Source organism: Lepidochelys kempii, chromosome 14 (assembly GCF_965140265.1).
Source record: "Lepidochelys kempii isolate rLepKem1 chromosome 14, rLepKem1.hap2, whole genome shotgun sequence".
Classification (NCBI taxonomy): Eukaryota; Metazoa; Chordata; order Testudines; family Cheloniidae; genus Lepidochelys; species Lepidochelys kempii.
In genome coordinates, this window is record NC_133269.1 from 30,844,712 (window position 1) to 30,861,941 (window position 17,230).

A 17,230-nucleotide genomic window follows, 5' to 3' on the forward strand; every position below is an offset into this window, starting at 1 on the left:
AGGTGAGATTGTAAACAAGAAGTAGGCAGCATTATCTCCTGCAAATGTAAACTAACTTGTTTGTCTGTGGGTATATCTACACTACGGAATAAGGTCGAATTTATAGAAGTTGGTTTTTTAGAAATCGGTTTTATATATTCGAGTGTGTGTGTCCCCACAGAAAATGCTCTAAGTGCATTAAGTGCATTAACTCGGCGGAGTGCTTCCACAGTACCGAGGCTAGAGACGACTTCTGGAGCATTGCACCGTGGATAGCTATCCCACAGTTCCCGCAGTCTCCGCTGCCCATTGGAATTCTGGGTTGAGATCCCAATGCCTGATGGGGCTAAAACATTGTCGCAGGTGGTTCTGGGTACATATCGTCAGGCCCCCGTTCCCTCCCTCCCTTCATGAAAGCAAGGGCAGACAATCGTTTCGCGCCTTTTTTCCTGAGTTACCTGTGCAGACTCCATACCACGGCAAGCATGGAGCCCATCTCAGGTAACTGTCACCCTATGTCTCCTGGGTGCTGGCAGACGCGGTACGGCATTGCTACACAGTAGCAGTAACCCATTGCCTTTTGACAGCAGACGGTGCAATACGACTGGTAGCCGTCCTCGTCGTGTCCGAGGTGCTCCTGGCCATGTCGGCTGGGAGCGCCTGGTCAGACATGGGCACAGGGACTAAATTTGGAGTGACTTGACCAGGTCATTCTCTTTAGTCCTGCAGTCAGTCCTATTGAACCGTCTTATGGTGAGCAGGCAGGCGATACGGATTGCTAGCAGTCGTACTGTACCATCTTCTGCCAGGCAGGCAAGAGATGAGGATGGCTAGCAGTCGTATTGTACCATCTTCTGCCGAGCAGCCATGAGATGTGGATGGCATGCAGTCCTTCTGCACCGTCTGCTGCCAGCCAAAGATGTAAAAGATAGATGGAGTGGATCAAAACAAGAAATAGACCAGATTTGTTTTGTACTCATTTGCTTCCCCCCCTCCCCTGTCTAGGGGACTCATTCCTCTAGGTCACACTGCAGTCACTCACAGAGAAGGTGCAGCGAGGTAAATCTAGCCATGTATCAATAAGAGGCCAGGCTAACCTCCTTGTTCCAATAAGAACGGTAACTTAGGTGCACCATTTCTTATTGGAACCCTCCTTGAAGTCCTGCCTGAAACAAGCACAGACTGGTGGGACCGCATAGTGTTGCAGGTCTGGGACGATTCCCAGTGGCTGCGAAACTTTCGCATGCGTAAGGGCACTTTCATGGAATTTTGTGACTTGCTTTCCCCTGCCCTGAGGCGCATGAATACCAAGATGAGAGCAGCCCTCACAGTTGAGAAGCGAGTGGCGATAGCTCTGTGGAAGCTTGCAATGCCAGACAGCTACCGGTCAGTTGGGAATCAATTTGGAGTGGGCAAATCTACTGTTGGGGCTGCTGTGATGCAAGTAGCCCACGCAATCAAAGACCTGCTGATATCAAGTGTAGTGACCCTGGGAAATGTGTAGGTCATAGTGGATGGCTTTGCTGCAATGGGATTTCCTAACCGTGGTGGGGCCATAGACGGAACCCATATCCCTATCTTGGCACCGGAGCACCAAGCCGGCGAGTACATAAACCGCAAGGGGTACTTTTCGATAGTGCTGCAAGCTCTGGTGGATCACAAGGGACGTTTCACCAACATCAACGTGGGATGGCCAGGAAAGGTGCATGACGCTCGCATCTTCAGGAACTCTGGTCTGTTTCAAAAGCTGCAGGAAGGGACTTTACTCCCAGACCAGAAAATAACTGTTGGGGATGTTGAAATGCCTATAGTTATCCTTGGGGACCCAGCCTACCCCTTAATGCCATGGCTCATGAAGCCGTACACAGGCAGCCTGGACAGTAGTCAGGAGCTGTTCAACTACAGGCTGAGCAAGTGCAGAATGGCGGTAGAATGTGCATTTGGATGTTTAAAGGCGCGCTGGCGCAGTTTACTGAGTCGCTTAGACCTCAGCGAAACCAATATTCCCACTGTTATTACTGCTTGCTGTGTGCTCCACAATATCTGTGAGAGTAAGGGGGAGACGTTTATGGCGGGGTGGGAGGTTGAGGCAAATCGCCTGGCTGCTGGTTACGCGCAGCCAGACACCAGGGCGGTTAGAAGAGCACAGGAGGGCGCGGTACGCATCAGAGAAGCTTTGAAAACCAGTTTCATGACTGGCCAGGCTACGGTGTGAAAGTTCTCTTTGTTTCTCCTTGATGAAACCCCCCGCCCCTTGGTTCACTCTACTTCCCTGTAAGCTAACCACCCGCTCCTCCTCCCTTCAATCACCGCTTGCAGAGGCAATAAAGTCATTGTTGTTTCACATTCATGCATTCTTTATTCATTCATCACACAAATAGGGGGATGACTACCAAGGTAGCCCAGGAGGGGTGATGGAGGAGGGAAGGAAAATGCCACACAGCACTTTAAAAGTTTACAACTTTAAAATTTATTGAATGACAGCCTTTTTTGGTGGGGGCAATCCTCTGTGGTGGAGTGGCTGGTTGGCCAGAGGCCCCCCCACCGCGTTCTTGGGTGTCTAGGTGTGGAGACTATGGAACTTGGGGAGGAGGGCAGTTGGTTACACAGGGGCAGTAGTGGCAGTCTGTGCTCCAGCTGCCTTTGCTGCAGCTCAACCATACACTGGAGCATACTGGTTTGGTCCTCCAGCAGCCTCAGCATTGAATCCTGCCTCCTCTCATCACTCTACCGCCACATTTGAGCTTCAGCCCTCTCTTCAGCCCGCCACTTACTCTCTTCAGCCCGCCACCTCTCCTCCCGGTCATTTTGTGCTTTCCTGCACTCTGACATTATTTGCCTCCACGCATTCGTCTGTTCTCTGTCAGTGTGGGAGAACAGCATGAGCTCAGAGAACATTTCATCGCGAGTGCGTTTTTTTTTTCTTTCTAAGCTTCACTAGCCTCTGGGAAGGAGAAGATCCTGTGATCATTGAAACACATGCAGCTGGTGGAGAAAAAAAAAGGGACAGCGGTATTTAAAAAGACACATCTTATAAAACAGTGGCTACACTCTTTCAGGGTAATCCTTGCTGTTAACATTACATACATAGCACATGTGCTTTTGTTACAAGGTCGCATTTTGCCTCTCCCCACTGCGTGGCTACCCCCTCAACCTTCCCCCCTCCCTGTGGCTAACAGTGGGGAACATTTCTGTTTAGCCACAGGCAAACAGCCCAGCAGGAACGGGCTCCTCTGAGTGACCCCTGAAGAAAAGCACTCTATTTCAACCAGGTGACCATGAATTATATCTCACTCTCCTGAGGATAACACAGAGAGATAAAGAACGGATGTTGTTTGAATGCCAGCAAACATACACTGCAATGTTTTGTTGTACAATGATTCCCGAGTACGTGTTACTGGCCTGGAGTGGTAAAGTGTCCTACCATGAAGGACACAATAAGGCTGCCCTCCCCAGAAACCTTTTGCAAAGGCTTTGGGAGTACATCCAGGAGAGCCGCGAATGCCAGGGCAAAGTAATCCTTTCACATGTATAGTATTTTAAAAGGTACACTCACCGGAGGTCCCTTCTCCGCCTGCTGGGTCCAGGAGGCAGCCTTGGGTGGGTTCAGGGGGTACTGGCTCCAGGTCCAGGGTGAGAAACAGTTCCTGGCTGTCATCTAAAATTACAGAAATTGTAAGTAAAGGCAAGGAAATGCGTTAGATTATCTTTTGTTTTAGTTTGTGAATTTTCCCTATGCTAAGAGGGAGGTTTATTCCTGTTTTTTGTAACTATGAAGTTGAGTGCAGAGGGGAGTCCTCTGTGTTTTAAATCTTTTATTACCCTGTGAAGTTACCTTCCATCCTGATTTTGCAGGTGTGATTCTTTTACTTTTTTCTTTATAATGAAGTTCTTCTTTTAAGAACCTGATTGATTTTTAGTGTCCTAAAAACCAAAGGGTTTGGTCTGTGCTCACTTTGTTAACCTACTGGTTAGTATATTATTCTCAAGCCTCCCCAGGAAAGGGGGTGAAGGGGCTTTGGGACATATTTTGGGGAAATAGGGACTCCACGTTGTCTTTTTCCTGAATCTTTGTCTAAATCACTTGGTGGTGGCAGCAATACCGTCCAAGGGCAAGGAAAGGATTTGTGTCTTGGAGAAGTTTTTAACCTAAGCTGATAGAAATAAGCTTGGGGGTCTTTCATGTGGGTCCCCACATGTGTACCCCAGATTCCAGGGTATTAGTTTCAGTGTATTTACACTCATGATTCTGAAGTAAACTTTTTGATAGTTTTGTGCTAAGTGCCTGTTGTCTAAAAATGAAATATGAAACTAATTTCATAAATACAGTGTATTTAATAAACCTAGATTCTAAATGTAGAAGGATTAAGCACAAGTAATTGGGTCAGGGATTTTACCACTTTAATATAGGACTTTTGTAGTGGATACATATATCAGAAAGGACAACTGCAGACCCATAGCAATGAAAGCATGTAACTCCACTGGTAATAATCAATAATTCAGTCATCTAGTTAGACATTTTATATCTATGAATTCATGATAAGTACAGGGAGTAAAAAGCAGAACCCCAGTGTAATTATACTGGCTAGATTATACAATATAAAATAAACCTTTAAAGAGACTTTCCCAGAGACCCTATTTCATTACACAGTGACCCATCTTCACATTCTTGACATCTCCAGATAAAGGTCTCAGAGTTTGAGAAACTGGGACCCACTTTACTCCTCTTCATTCAAAGCAAGAAAGTCACAAATAAACCATCATCCCAACTCAGTGCCCAGAGCCGAAGTATCACTGCATTTCTGACCTGAATCCATCTCTGCTCCTGAATGTATCAATTAACTAAAACAGTATCAAGAATAAATCATAGTCACACCACGTAAGATAAAGATGGTTCTAGGTCTGTATCAACAAACTTCAGAGCAGGAGCTAATCAGAGGACGTTCAGAGCTTCTTGAGACATAATAATCAAATCTCTTCACAACATGGGAATCTTATCTCTGCCTCTTGCTCTGCATGCCTCTGTTCTAGGAATGTGATTTCATTATCTACTTTAATAACATGTCCTCATTAGATGGCCAGTACTGTCTTACCCGACCCTCTGATATTCATTGGAATCAGCTGTATTGTTGTTCACTTCACCCATCTTCTAGAGTTTCTCTTCTGTGTGGATTCTCTGATGCCTGATGAGGGATGAGCTGTCACGAAAGCTGTTCCCACAGTCCAAGCATTTAAAGGGTCTCTCTCCTGTGTGGATTGTTTGGTGTCTATTAAGGTGTGAGAGACGACCGAAGCTTTTCCTGCACTCAGGGCATTTGTAGGGCTTCTCTCCTGTGTGGATGCTTTGATGTGTATGTAAGCAGTGTCAGGATGAGCTCCACCCTGACATCTGGTGGTGAGGTGTGGCAAGTTGTGGAAAAGAACTTCAGGGGCCGATCTCATTTGCATAGGCACACCCACCCCGCCTAGAATGAAGCCATAGTTGCCCAAATGGTCACTTTGGCTGCTGTGGGATCCCCAGTGTCTCTGTTATTGGGGCAGAAAGAATAAATGGTTATTACCCTGATTATGGGAACTGTGCTTGGAACTGTACTTGGTCTTTTGTTATGATGGAGGGACTCACCATCATCTAAGTAGCACTCGCTAGGCAAGGGTCATGGGTTCCAAAATTCTGTCAATTGAGAGAGGCTGTGGACAAGTATTAATACCTGGTGGTGTGGGTCCCTTGGTGAGGGCCTTACATGCTAATTGCACTTCCTCCTCTCTCCACTGTGGAACATCAGAGCTAATTTTGATTTCATTTGGAGTCTAGTTACAGGCTGCTGAGCTCACTTTGGGTTAACAGTGCACCAGCACTGAGACTCCCCCTACTACAAGCTGAATTCACCAGAGAGCTGAACTGACTAAGAGCTGAAATCACTGAGTGTTGTGTTAAGTAGTGGGGGAGCCTGAAGTTATATTGTGGAGCAGTTTGTGGGACAGCTGGAGTGCCTTGTGGACAAGCTGGTGGAGCAGTTTATGGGACCGTGGGAGCTGCTGGTGGGACGCAGAGCAGTTTGTGGGAGAGATCCGGTAGGTGCCAGAGGATCTGGGGACGGGGACCCCCCAGGTCTGCAGAATTTGAAGATCCCCACAGGACTGATAGGGCCTCAAGCAGAAGTCACAGTGAGGATTGAAGGGGTGGAGAGTAAAGCACTGCTTGACACTGGATCTCAAATGACTATTATATTTCAGTCATTCTACCAACAGATGCTTAGGCACCTGCCTATACAGCCACTGACTGGTGTTGGCCTGTGTGGCCTCAGCATGGATGAATACCCCTACAAAGGGTATGTCATAGTGCACCTGGAATTCACAGAGGAGGTTGCTGGGGTAAGAGAAGAGGTAGACACAGCTGTCTTAATATGCCCTGACCCTAAAGGGACTTCTGATGTGTCTGTGCTGATAGGGACCAACTCCAGTCTCTTCAAGGTACTTGCAGATTACTGCAGAAGGCGGGCTGGGGACCAGTACCTGAATACCCTGATGATTCATATGCTTTGTGCTGAAGCCTATAGGAAAATTGAGAGCGCTAAAAGGGACGCATCTGAGCTACTGCTTGGGGCACTGAAGTATGCGGGCACGACCCCCTTAGTAGTGCCTCCAAGGACGGAGCAAGAAGTGCTTGTCATGAGTACCTGGCTGAAAGGCAGTAAACGGACATTAGCAATGATAGAGCAGCCAATGGGAGGAGAGCTCCCTGAAGGAGTGCTGGTCCCCAGTGGAGTCATAACCCTACCTGCTGAAGCCCAGAAAAGGGTGACTATACTGATTGCTAATGAAATGAGTAGTGATGTTGTTGTGAAGCAAGGACAAAAGATAGCAGACCTCTTTGAGCCTGAGTCGATTGTAAAACCCCAGTGTGAAACTCAAGTTCTGACAATAGACTCAGCTAAGTTTGACTTTGGAGATTCACCAGTGTCCAAGGACTGGAAAGCTCGCCTGAGGAAGAAACTTTGTGAAAGATCCAAGGTGTTCTCACTGCATGAGTGGGATGTGGGATGTGCAAAAGGAGTAGAGCACAATATCAGACTACATGACTCTCGACCTTTCAGGGAGAGATCTAGGAAGATTGCTTTCTCTGAGATGGAAGATGTGTGACATCATCTTCAGGAGCTGGCTGCGAATGGCATCATTACAGAGTCCCGCAGCCCATACGCCTCACCTATTGTGGTAGTCCATAAAAAGAATGGGAAAATCCGGATGTGTATTGACTACCGCACCCTAAACAGCCGTACTGTGGTCGACCAGTTCACTATGCCTCGAGTGCAAGATGCCTTAGACTGTTTGCTGGGAAGCCAGTGGTTCTCTGTGTTGGATCTTCAAAGTGGATACTACCAGATCCCTCTGGGAGGAGAAGATAAGGAGAAGACAGCCTTCATCTGCCCATTAGGGTTTTATCAGTTCGAACACATGCCCCAAGGGATTTCTGGAGCACCTGCCAACTTTCAACGTCTCATGGAGAAAGTTGTGGGAGACATGAATTTACTGCAAGTGTTAGTTTATTTGGATGACCTGATTGTGTTTGTAAGAACCTTAGAGGAGCATGAATAAAGACTTCTTAAAGTGCTTGATAGGTTGGAGGATTATGGTCTGAAGCTTTCAATTGACAAATGCCAGTTCTGCAGAACCTCAGTGAAGTATGTGGGTCACATCGTGTCCCAAGAGGGTGTGAGTACTGATCCTGATAAAATAGAAGCACTCACTACATGGCCGTGTCCAAGTAACTACAGAGAACGCAAGACCTTTCTTGGATTTGGTGGCTACTACTGCAGATTTGCGAAAAACTATGCTACGATTGTAAAGCCTCTGAACGATCGTACCAGGGGACATCAGTCCAGCAAGAACAAATCTAAGACCAAGAATAAGGGGAGCTCCCCAAAGCCTCCTGTGTAGAGACACTATGGCCCCTTTGAACCATTTGGGCCACGGTGGGATGAGAGATGTGAAAGGGCTTTTCAAGAAATCATGACTTGCCTAACTCATGCTCCAGTCCTAGTTTTTGCTGACCCAAGCAAACCATTTATCCTGCATACTGATACCAGTTTGGAGGGTCTGGGAGCAGTCCTGTACCAGGAAGTGGAAGGCAAACGTAAACCTGTAGCCTTTGCCAGCCAAGAATTGTCTGATAGTGAAACTCGCTATCCCACCCACAAGCTGGAATTCTTGGCCTTAAAATGGGCCATCACTGAGAAATTTTGAGACTACTTGTATGGTGCTCAGTTCCAGGTGTGGACAGACAACAATCCACTGACTTATGTGTTAACAAGTGCTAAGCTGGATGCTACAGGGCAGAGATGGGTGGCCGCCTTGGCTATCTATGAGTTCAGCATTCAGTACCGATCAGGGAGAAGCAATGTAGATGCAGATGCATTGTCCAGGCGTCCGCAGGCTCCAGAAGTTGCTGTGATACCCACAAATAGAGTGAGAGCTATTTGCAGTGTGAGTCGCCGAGAGCCAGAGGCCCGTGAGAGCCTTCAGGGATGTGTTGCAGAAGCTTTGGGCCCCCTGAATGCATGCCTTCTGCTTCAGTGAACTATATTGCATTGGACCAATCTCCTTTGCCCATGCTCAATGCGGCTGACTGGCAAGAAGCCCAGCGGCAAGATATTGACATTCATGATACACTACTTGCCAAAACGAAGGGGTGAAGCCCAGCTGTGGTTGTCCCACCTAACCCGGAGGGTAAACTACTATTGAGAGAATGGACCAAACTAAAACTGATTCAGGGAGTGCTACACCGAATGACCACCGATCCTTTACAAAAACAACGAGCACAACTAGTACTGCCAAAAAAGTACAGAGCCCTGGCCATGAGGGCCCTGCATGATGACTTTGGGCATTTAGGGATGGAGAGGACCCTGGAACTTATTCGTAGTAGGTTCTATTGGCCCCAAATACTGAAGATGTTCGCAGGAAATGTGAGACTTGCGCTCGATGTGTTCAAAGGAAAACTCTGCCCACGGGGGCTGCATATCTCAAGAACATCACCAGCAACAAACCTTTGGAATTGGTATGCATTGATTTCTTGTCTGTAGAGGTAGATAAGAGGAATGTTGGGAACATTCTAGTAGTGACTGACCATTTTACACGGTATGCACAGGCATATCCCACACGTGATCAGAGGGCCACCACCGTCGCTCGAATATTGTGGGACAAATATTTCTCAGACTATGGATTCCCGGCTCGGATACACTCTGATCAGGGGCGGGATTTTGAGAGTCACCTTCTGAAGGAGGTGCTGAAGATAGCAGGAATTAAAAAGTCTAGGACAACGCCTTATCACCTCAGTCCCTGGAAAAATCATGGAGCAGGTCCTCAAAGAATCAATCCTGAAGCACTTGCATGAGAGGAAAGTGATCAGGAACAGCCAGCATGGATTCACCAAGGGAAGGTCATGCCTGACTAATCTAATCGCCTTTTATGATGAGATTACTGGTTCTGTGTATGAAGGGAAAAGAGTGGATGTATTGTTTCTAGACTTTAGCAAAGCTTTTGAAACGGTCTCCCACAGTATTCTTGTCAGCAAGTTAAGGAAGTATGGGCTGGATGAATGCACTATAAGGTGGGTAGAAAGCTGGCTAGATTGTCGGGCTCAACGGGTAGTGATCAATGGCTCCATGTCTAGTTGGCAGCCGGTGTCAAGTGGAGTGCCCCAAGGGTCGGTCCTGGGGCCGGTTTTGTTCAATATCTTCATAAATGATCTGAAGGATGGTGTGGATTGCACTCTCAGCAAATTTGCGGATGATACTAAACTGGGAGGAGTGGTAGATACGCTGGAGGGGAGGGATAGGATACAGAAGGACCTAGACAAATTGGAGGATTGGGCCAAAAGAAATCTGATGAGGTTCAATAAGGATAAGTGCAGGGTCCTGCACTTAGGACGGAAGAACCCAATGCACAGCTACAGACTAGGGACCGAATGGCTAGGCAGCAGTTCTGCGGAAAAGGACCTAGGGGTGACAGTGGACGAGAAGCTGGATATGCGTCAGCAGTGTGCCCTTGTTGCCAAGAAGGCCAATGGCATTTTGGGATGTATAAGTAGGGGCATAGCGAGCAGATCGAGGGACGTGATCGTTCCCCTCTATTCGACATTGGTGAGGCCTCATCTGGAGTACTGTGTCCAGTTTTGGGCCCCACACTTCAAGAAGGATGTGGATAAATTGGAGAGAGTCCAGCGAAGGGCAACAAAAATGATTAGGGGACTGGAACACATGAGTTATGAGGAGAGGCTGAGGGAGCGGGGATTGTTTAGCCTGCAGAAGAGAAGAATGGGGGGGGATTTGATAGCTGCTTTCAACTACCTGAAAGGGGGTTCCAAAGAGGATGGCTCTAGACTGTTCTCAATGGTAGCAGATGACAGAACGAGGAGTAATGGTCTCAAGTTGCAGTGGGGGAGGTTTAGATTGGATATTAGGAAAAACTTTTTCACTAAGAGGGTGGTGAAATACTGGAATGCGTTACCTAGGGAGGTGGTAGAATCTCCTTCCTTAGAAGTTTTTAAGGTCAGGCTTGACAAAGCCCTGGCTGGGATGATTTAACTGGGAATTGGTCCTGCTTCGAGCAGGGGGTTGGACTAGATGACCTTCTGGGGTCCCTTCCAACCCTGATATTCTATGATTCTATGATCACCCCCAAGGTGATCCTCAGCCAGAGAGATTCAACCGAACCTTATTAGATATGTTGGGAACTTTGCGACCAGAGCAGAAGGCAACCTGGAGCCAGCATGTTGCATTTCTGGTGCATGCCTACAATGCCACAAAGAACGATGCTACGGGAGTCACCCCATATCTCTTGATGTTTGGGCGAGAACCAAGATTACCCATAGACTTGTGCTTTGGTGTATCAGAGGATGGAGATAGCTATGAAACTCATCAGCAATAAGTATCCCGACTAAGAGAAAAGCTGCGGGATGCTTATCACTTAGCTACCGCTGCGGCTTGGAAGAACGCAGACCGCAACAAACATCAATATGATGCCAGAGTGCATTTGCAGGAGCTCCAGCTGGGGGACAGAGTCCTGCTGCAAAATTTGGGTATTGCTGGCAAACACAAGATAGCTGACAGATGGAAGGCAATACCTTACCTGGCCATGGAAAAGCTGGGAGATCTGCCAATCTACAAGATCAAACCTGAAGACGGTCCAGGGCAAATAAAGATGGTGCATAGAAACCTTTTGCTCCCTGTGGGGGAATTGGTAAGCACCCCTTATGAGATGGGCCACGACAGGGCAGCCGGGCAGAACAGAGGTGCTAGACCAAAGCCAGCATCCAACATAGACAGCAGGCCCTGTGCTGCTAACTTACCCCTATTCTGCACATCTGAGAGTGAGTCTGAGGAGGAAGACACAACCCTGGTGTATTCTGGGATGGAGACAAGATTTCAGTCTCGATCAGCTGAACCAAACGAGAGTTTTCCCTCTTCCACCCTAAACCCCATGGCGGAATTATTTAGGCCCATTTCTGACACCCCTGTGCCCCTGATGAGACCCCCCTGTGATGACACACACAGGTTATTGGACAGTGGAGACACACAGGTAGAGGATGTCCTGGGCACCTTGGACCCTCCAGCGTTAGAACTAGGAGTGCAGGGGCCTATGCCAGTAGTCAAGGGACCCTCAAAGGAAGCCTCTCCATCCGTCACTCAAGAGGATGTTCCCCCTACCTCGGCAACAGAGATTCTCAATAGACGAGACAGGGTGATAAGACCAGTAAAACGGTTAACTTATGATGCACCTGGGGTGACTAGTGAGGAGCCAATACATTTAGCATACAGGCTTGTGGAAGCTAAAGTGGGCTTCCTGAGGCCCTTTGGAGGAAACCAATGAGTTGGTATAAAGGGAGTGTGATTTGTTGGGACGACAAATTCTCGGCTGGGGAGAGGATGTAAGCAGTGTCAGGATGAGCTCCACCCTGACATCTGGTGGTAAGGTGTGGCAAGTTGTGGAAAAGAACTTCAGGGGCTGATCTCATTTGCATAGGCACACCCACCCCGCCTAGAATGAAGCCATAGCTGCCCAAATGGTCACTTTGGCTGCTGTGGGATCCCCACTGTCTCTGTTATTGGGGCAGGAAGAATAAATTGTTATTACCCTGATTATGGGAACTGTGCTTGGAACTGTACTTGGCCTTTTGTTATGATGGAGGGACTCACCATCATCTAAGTAGCACTCACTAGGCAAGGGTCATGGGTTCCAAAACTCTGTGAATTGAGAGAGGATGGGGATAAGTATTAATACTTGGTGGTGAGGGCCTTACATGCTAATTGCACTTCCTCCTCTCTCCATTGTGGAATGTCAGAGCTAACTTTGATTTCATTAGGAGTCTAGTTACAGGCTGCTGAGCTCACTTTGGGCTAATGATGCACCAGCACGGAGGCTCCCATACTACAAGCTGAATTCATCAAAGAGCAGAGCTGACATCACTGAGTGTTGTGTTAAGTAGCGGGGGAGCCTGAAGATATATTGTGGAGCAGTTTGTGGCACAGCTGGAGTGCCTTGTGGACAGGCTGGTAGAGCAGTTCATAGGATGGCAGGAGCTGCTGGTGGGACGTGAAGCAGTTCGTGGGCCGTCGGGAGCTGCTGGTGGGCTGCAGATCTGAGCAAAGCAGTTTGTGGGGTGGCTGGTGGAGTGGAGTGAAGGCCTATGGAGTTGTGGAGCGGTCAACTTCAGATCATGTAAGATGCCTTTTACCCCCGCCCCCATCTCCACCCAGGTTGGGAGGTAAAGCTCTGTAGATAAACTTTTGAACTCTGGGGCTGCCCTGACTAGGGACAGAGACTTTTAGGTCATTGGACTTCTGGGACTATGGGTGATTTGGGGTTGCTGGACTCAAGAACCAAAGGGAAAGGGCATGCCCCAATTTGCTTTGGGTGGGTTTTTTTGCTCATGGGTTGTGTTATGAATCTTCTTGGTGGTGTTTCCCCACATTGTTTCTCTCTGTTATTAAAAGGCTTTTTGCTACACTCAGACTAGGTGCTTGCGAGAGGGGAAGTATTGCCTCTTGGAGGCGCCCAGCGGGAGTGGTATATATTTGTCCCAGGTCACTGGGTAGGGGCTCGAGCCAGTTTGCATTGTGTTATTGGAATGGATCCCCTAGATATTGAACCCGGCCCTTGTTGCTGCCAACTCTGACGGGCAGAAGGGTTACACGTAATAAGGTTTGAGCTGTCACTGAAGCTTTTCCCACAGTTGGGGCATATATAGGGTCTCTCCCCCTTATGGGTTTTTTTATGTGAAATAAGGTGGGAGCTCAGACTAAAGCTTTTTCCACACTCGTTGCATTTGTAGGGTCTCTCCCGGTGTGGGTTCTCTGGTGTTTAGTGAGGTCTGAGCTCTGGCTAGAGATTTTCTCACAGTCAAGACACTTATAGGGCTTCTCTGCAGTGTGCATTTTCTGATGTGTCATAAGGACTGAGTTGTAACTGAAGCTTTTCCCACAGTCGGGGCATTTATAGGGCCGCTCTCCTGTGTGGATTCTCTGGTGTATAAGAAGATTGGACTGCTGATTGAAGCTTTTTCCACACTCAGAGCATCTATATGGTTTCTCCTCTGTGTGGGTTCTCTGATGTGAAATAAGGTGTGAATAAGCTGCAGTTGAAGCTTTTCTCACAGTCTAGACACTTATAGGGTTTCTCTCCTTTGTGGATTCGCTGGTGAGTAATAAGGGCTGATTTCCAAAGGAAGCTTCTCTCACAGTCACTGCATAAGTTCAGTTCCTCTCCAGAGGCGATTCTCTGTAGTACAGGCTCTTTGGTTTCTTTGAACGCTCTGCTCCTGTGAGTGGATTCATGCTGGATCTCCCCTGCTTGGTTTCGCAGCTGCCTCTCTGGCCTACGCTGACCCTGACGGGCTTCTCCCTGTTCAGTGCTCTGGAAACCTTTCCCTGTGGCTCTACCCGATAAATTCACCTTTGGTCCTACCTGCTCAGAATCTTCCTTCTTGTTCTCCCTCACCGTCCCGTCCCCTGCTGGGGTAGAGAAAGAATCCAGACAGGAATCATTCACTGTGCTGAGGGGAAGGGGAATAGCAAAGGGAGGGTAAAAAACTAATTACTGGGGACTTAAAAGACATCAGGAGGAAAAATCCCCCCCACCCCAACTTTATTTCAAAGGAGGAAGAGGAAGGGACCAATTCAACCTCCTATCCTATCTGAATATAGCTGAAGATTGGTGAAAACTCAGTGATGTCTGCCAAGGGGATATAACTAAATTCTTTTTGAGTCAGTTTCACCAATTCCTCTCCTGTTTGGGTGCCTTTTGAGATCCTTTTCCTTGTAGCCCTGGAGATTGGGAACCACAGGCACTGGCTTCTGATTTTCCCTGGGGGTGCTCAACCCCCACTTAGCCCTAGCCCTTTCCCCCACGGTCCAATCCCTGACCTGCCTCTTCCTGTCCCACCCTACTCCACCCCTTCCCTCAAGGCTTCACCCCCACCCCGCCCTCTTTCTACCCCCTCCCCATGCCTCTCCCCTCCCTCCCAGTGCCTCCTGCATGCCGTGGAACAGCTGTTACGCAGTGTCCAGGAGGCACTGGAAGGGAGGGGGAGGAGTTGATTGGCAGGGCTGCCTGTGGGCAGGAGGGGGGAGCTTGGCTGCTGGTGGGTATTGAGCACCTGCTGATTTTTCTCCGTGGATGCTCCAACCCTGGAGCACCCATGGAATTGGCACCTGTGTTGAGGACCCATGACTTCTGCCCTCATTCCAGCTGGGAGATCAGGTCAGGTTTGAAAAATGGAAATCCTGCACGGGGTTGAAGGGAACAAGTGTTTGATCTTGTTCATTAAGCTCAGTGCTGTTACTGCTTCCAGAGCGAGCGTCTGAGTAGCCTACCCTGAAAGGATCCTTACTCTTCCCAACCCCAGACTACAGGGACTGAGCTATAAATTATACAAGTTCACTTGATGCACTGATCTGGAGCAAGGGTTCATCCACTCTGTCTAGGGAATGGCCCTGACTTACTCCCCTGGGAAGTAGAGCAGAGTTGCTACCCTCTCTAGGTATCTGAGGTACAACTAAGTCTCCATCACTGCCAATTAACCCCCCCTTCTGTTTCAGTGTTTTGCTGAATAGGCATGGTTTGCTGAACTTGGTCCCGAGTCCAGAGACACAATTAACTGGGTATCTGGCTAATGTAGACACCCGCAAAGATTAATAGATTTAAAGGCCAAAAGGGACCAATATCATCTAGTCTGATCTCCTTCATAAGAGAACCTCACCCAATAATTCCTGTATCAACCTGTGTCTTGTGGCTGAGTTAGACTGTGTGGATTTTTTTGAAAAAGGCATCCAGTGTTGATTTGAAGACCTCAAATGATGGAGAGTCCACCATATCCCTGCGAAATTTACTGCAGTGATTAATTACCACAATGACTGTTAAACATATTTACAACCTGAATATATCTAGACAAACTTTCCAGCCACTGGGCATCTTCCTGCTTTTGTTTACTAGCTTAAACAACCTTCTGCTCTCAGAAATCTACTCACTATGATCCAGTCACTTCTTAACCTCCTCTTTGATAAGATAAATAGATTGAGCTTCTTAAGTCTCTCGTTACAAAGCAGGATTTCTCAGCCTCCCATCATTCTCTTAACCAAACCACATCGAATTTATCAGCATCTCTTTTTTGACACAATGTCCAGTAATGGTCTCCTTAATGCTGTATAGTGAAGTACTACCACCTCCCTATTCCTACTTGACATTCCTCTGCTTATACTTCCATGGCTCATGTTAGCTGAATCATAGAATCATAGAATATCAGGGTTGGACGAGACCTCAGGAGGTCATCTAGTCCAACCCCCTGCTCAAAGCAGGACCAATCCCCAATTAAATCATCCCAGCCATGGCTTTGTCAAGTCTGACCTTAAAAACTTCTAAGGAAGGAGATTCTACCACCTCCCTAGGTAACGCATTCCAGTGTTTCACCACCCTCCTAGTGAAAAAGTTTTTCCTAATATCCAACCTAAACCTTCCCCACTGCAACTTGAGACCATTACTCCTTGTCCTGTCCTCTTCTACCACTGAGAATAGTCTAGAACCATCCTCTCTGGAACCACCTCTCAGGTAGTTGAAAGCAGCTATCAAATCCCCCCTCATTCTTCTCTTCTGCAGACTAAGCAATCCTAATTCCCTCAGCCTCTCCTCATAAGTCATGTGCTCCAGACCCCTAATCATTTTTGTTGCCCTTCGCTGGACTCTCTCCAATTTATCCACATCCTTCTTGTAGCGTGGGACCCAAAACTGGACACAGTACTCCAGATGAGGCCTCACCAATGTCGAATAGAGGGGAACGATCACGTCCCTCGATCTGCTCGCTATGCCCCTACTTATACATCCCAAAATGCCATTGGCCTTCTTGGCAACAAGGGCACACTGCTGACTCATATCCAGCTTCTCATCCACTGTCACCCCTAGGTCCTTTTCCACAGAACTGCTGCCTAGCCATTCGGTCCCTAGTCTGTAGCTGTGCATTGGGTTCTTCCGTCCTAAGTGCAGGACCCTGCACTTATCCTTATTGAACCTCATCAGATTTCTTTTGGCCCAATCCTCCAATTTGTCTAGGTCCCTCTGTATCCTATCCCTGCCCTCCAGCATATCTACCACTCCTCCCAGTTTAGTATCATCCGCAAATTTGCTGAGAGTGCAATCCACACCATCCTCCAGATCATTTATGAAGATATTGAACAAAACCGGCCCCAGGACCGACCCCTGGGGCACTCCACTTGACACCGGCTGCCAACTAGACATGGAGCCATTGATCACTACCCGTTGAGCCTGACAATCTAGCCAACTTTCTACCTACCTTATAGTGCATTCATCCAGCCCATACTTCCTTAACTTGCTGACAAGAATACTGTGGGAGACCGTGTCAAAAGCTTTGCTAAAGTCAAGAAACAATATATCCACTGCTTTCCCTTCATCCACAGAACCAGTAATCTCATCAGAGAAGGCGATTAGATTAGTCAGGCATGACCTTCCCTTGGTGAATCCATGCTGACTGTTCCTGATCACTTTCCTCTCATGTAAGTGCTTCAGGATTGATTCTTTGAGGACCTGCTCCATGATTTTTCTGGGGACTGAGGTGAGGCTGACTGGCCTGTAGTTCCCAGGATCCTCCTTCTTCCCTTTTTTTAAAGATTGGCACTACATTAGCCTTTTTCCAGTCATCCGGGACTTCCCCCATTCTCCACGAGTTTTCAAAGATAATGGCCAATGG

At 47.8% G+C, this 17,230-nt stretch overlaps 1 pseudogene; it reads right to left on the minus strand.

The window, feature by feature from the left end:
* Positions 1 to 4,353: 4,353 nt before the first annotated feature.
* LOC140897981 (uncharacterized) lies at positions 4,354 to 13,905 on the minus strand (annotated as a pseudogene).
* Between the last annotated feature and the right edge of the window lie 3,325 nt (positions 13,906 to 17,230).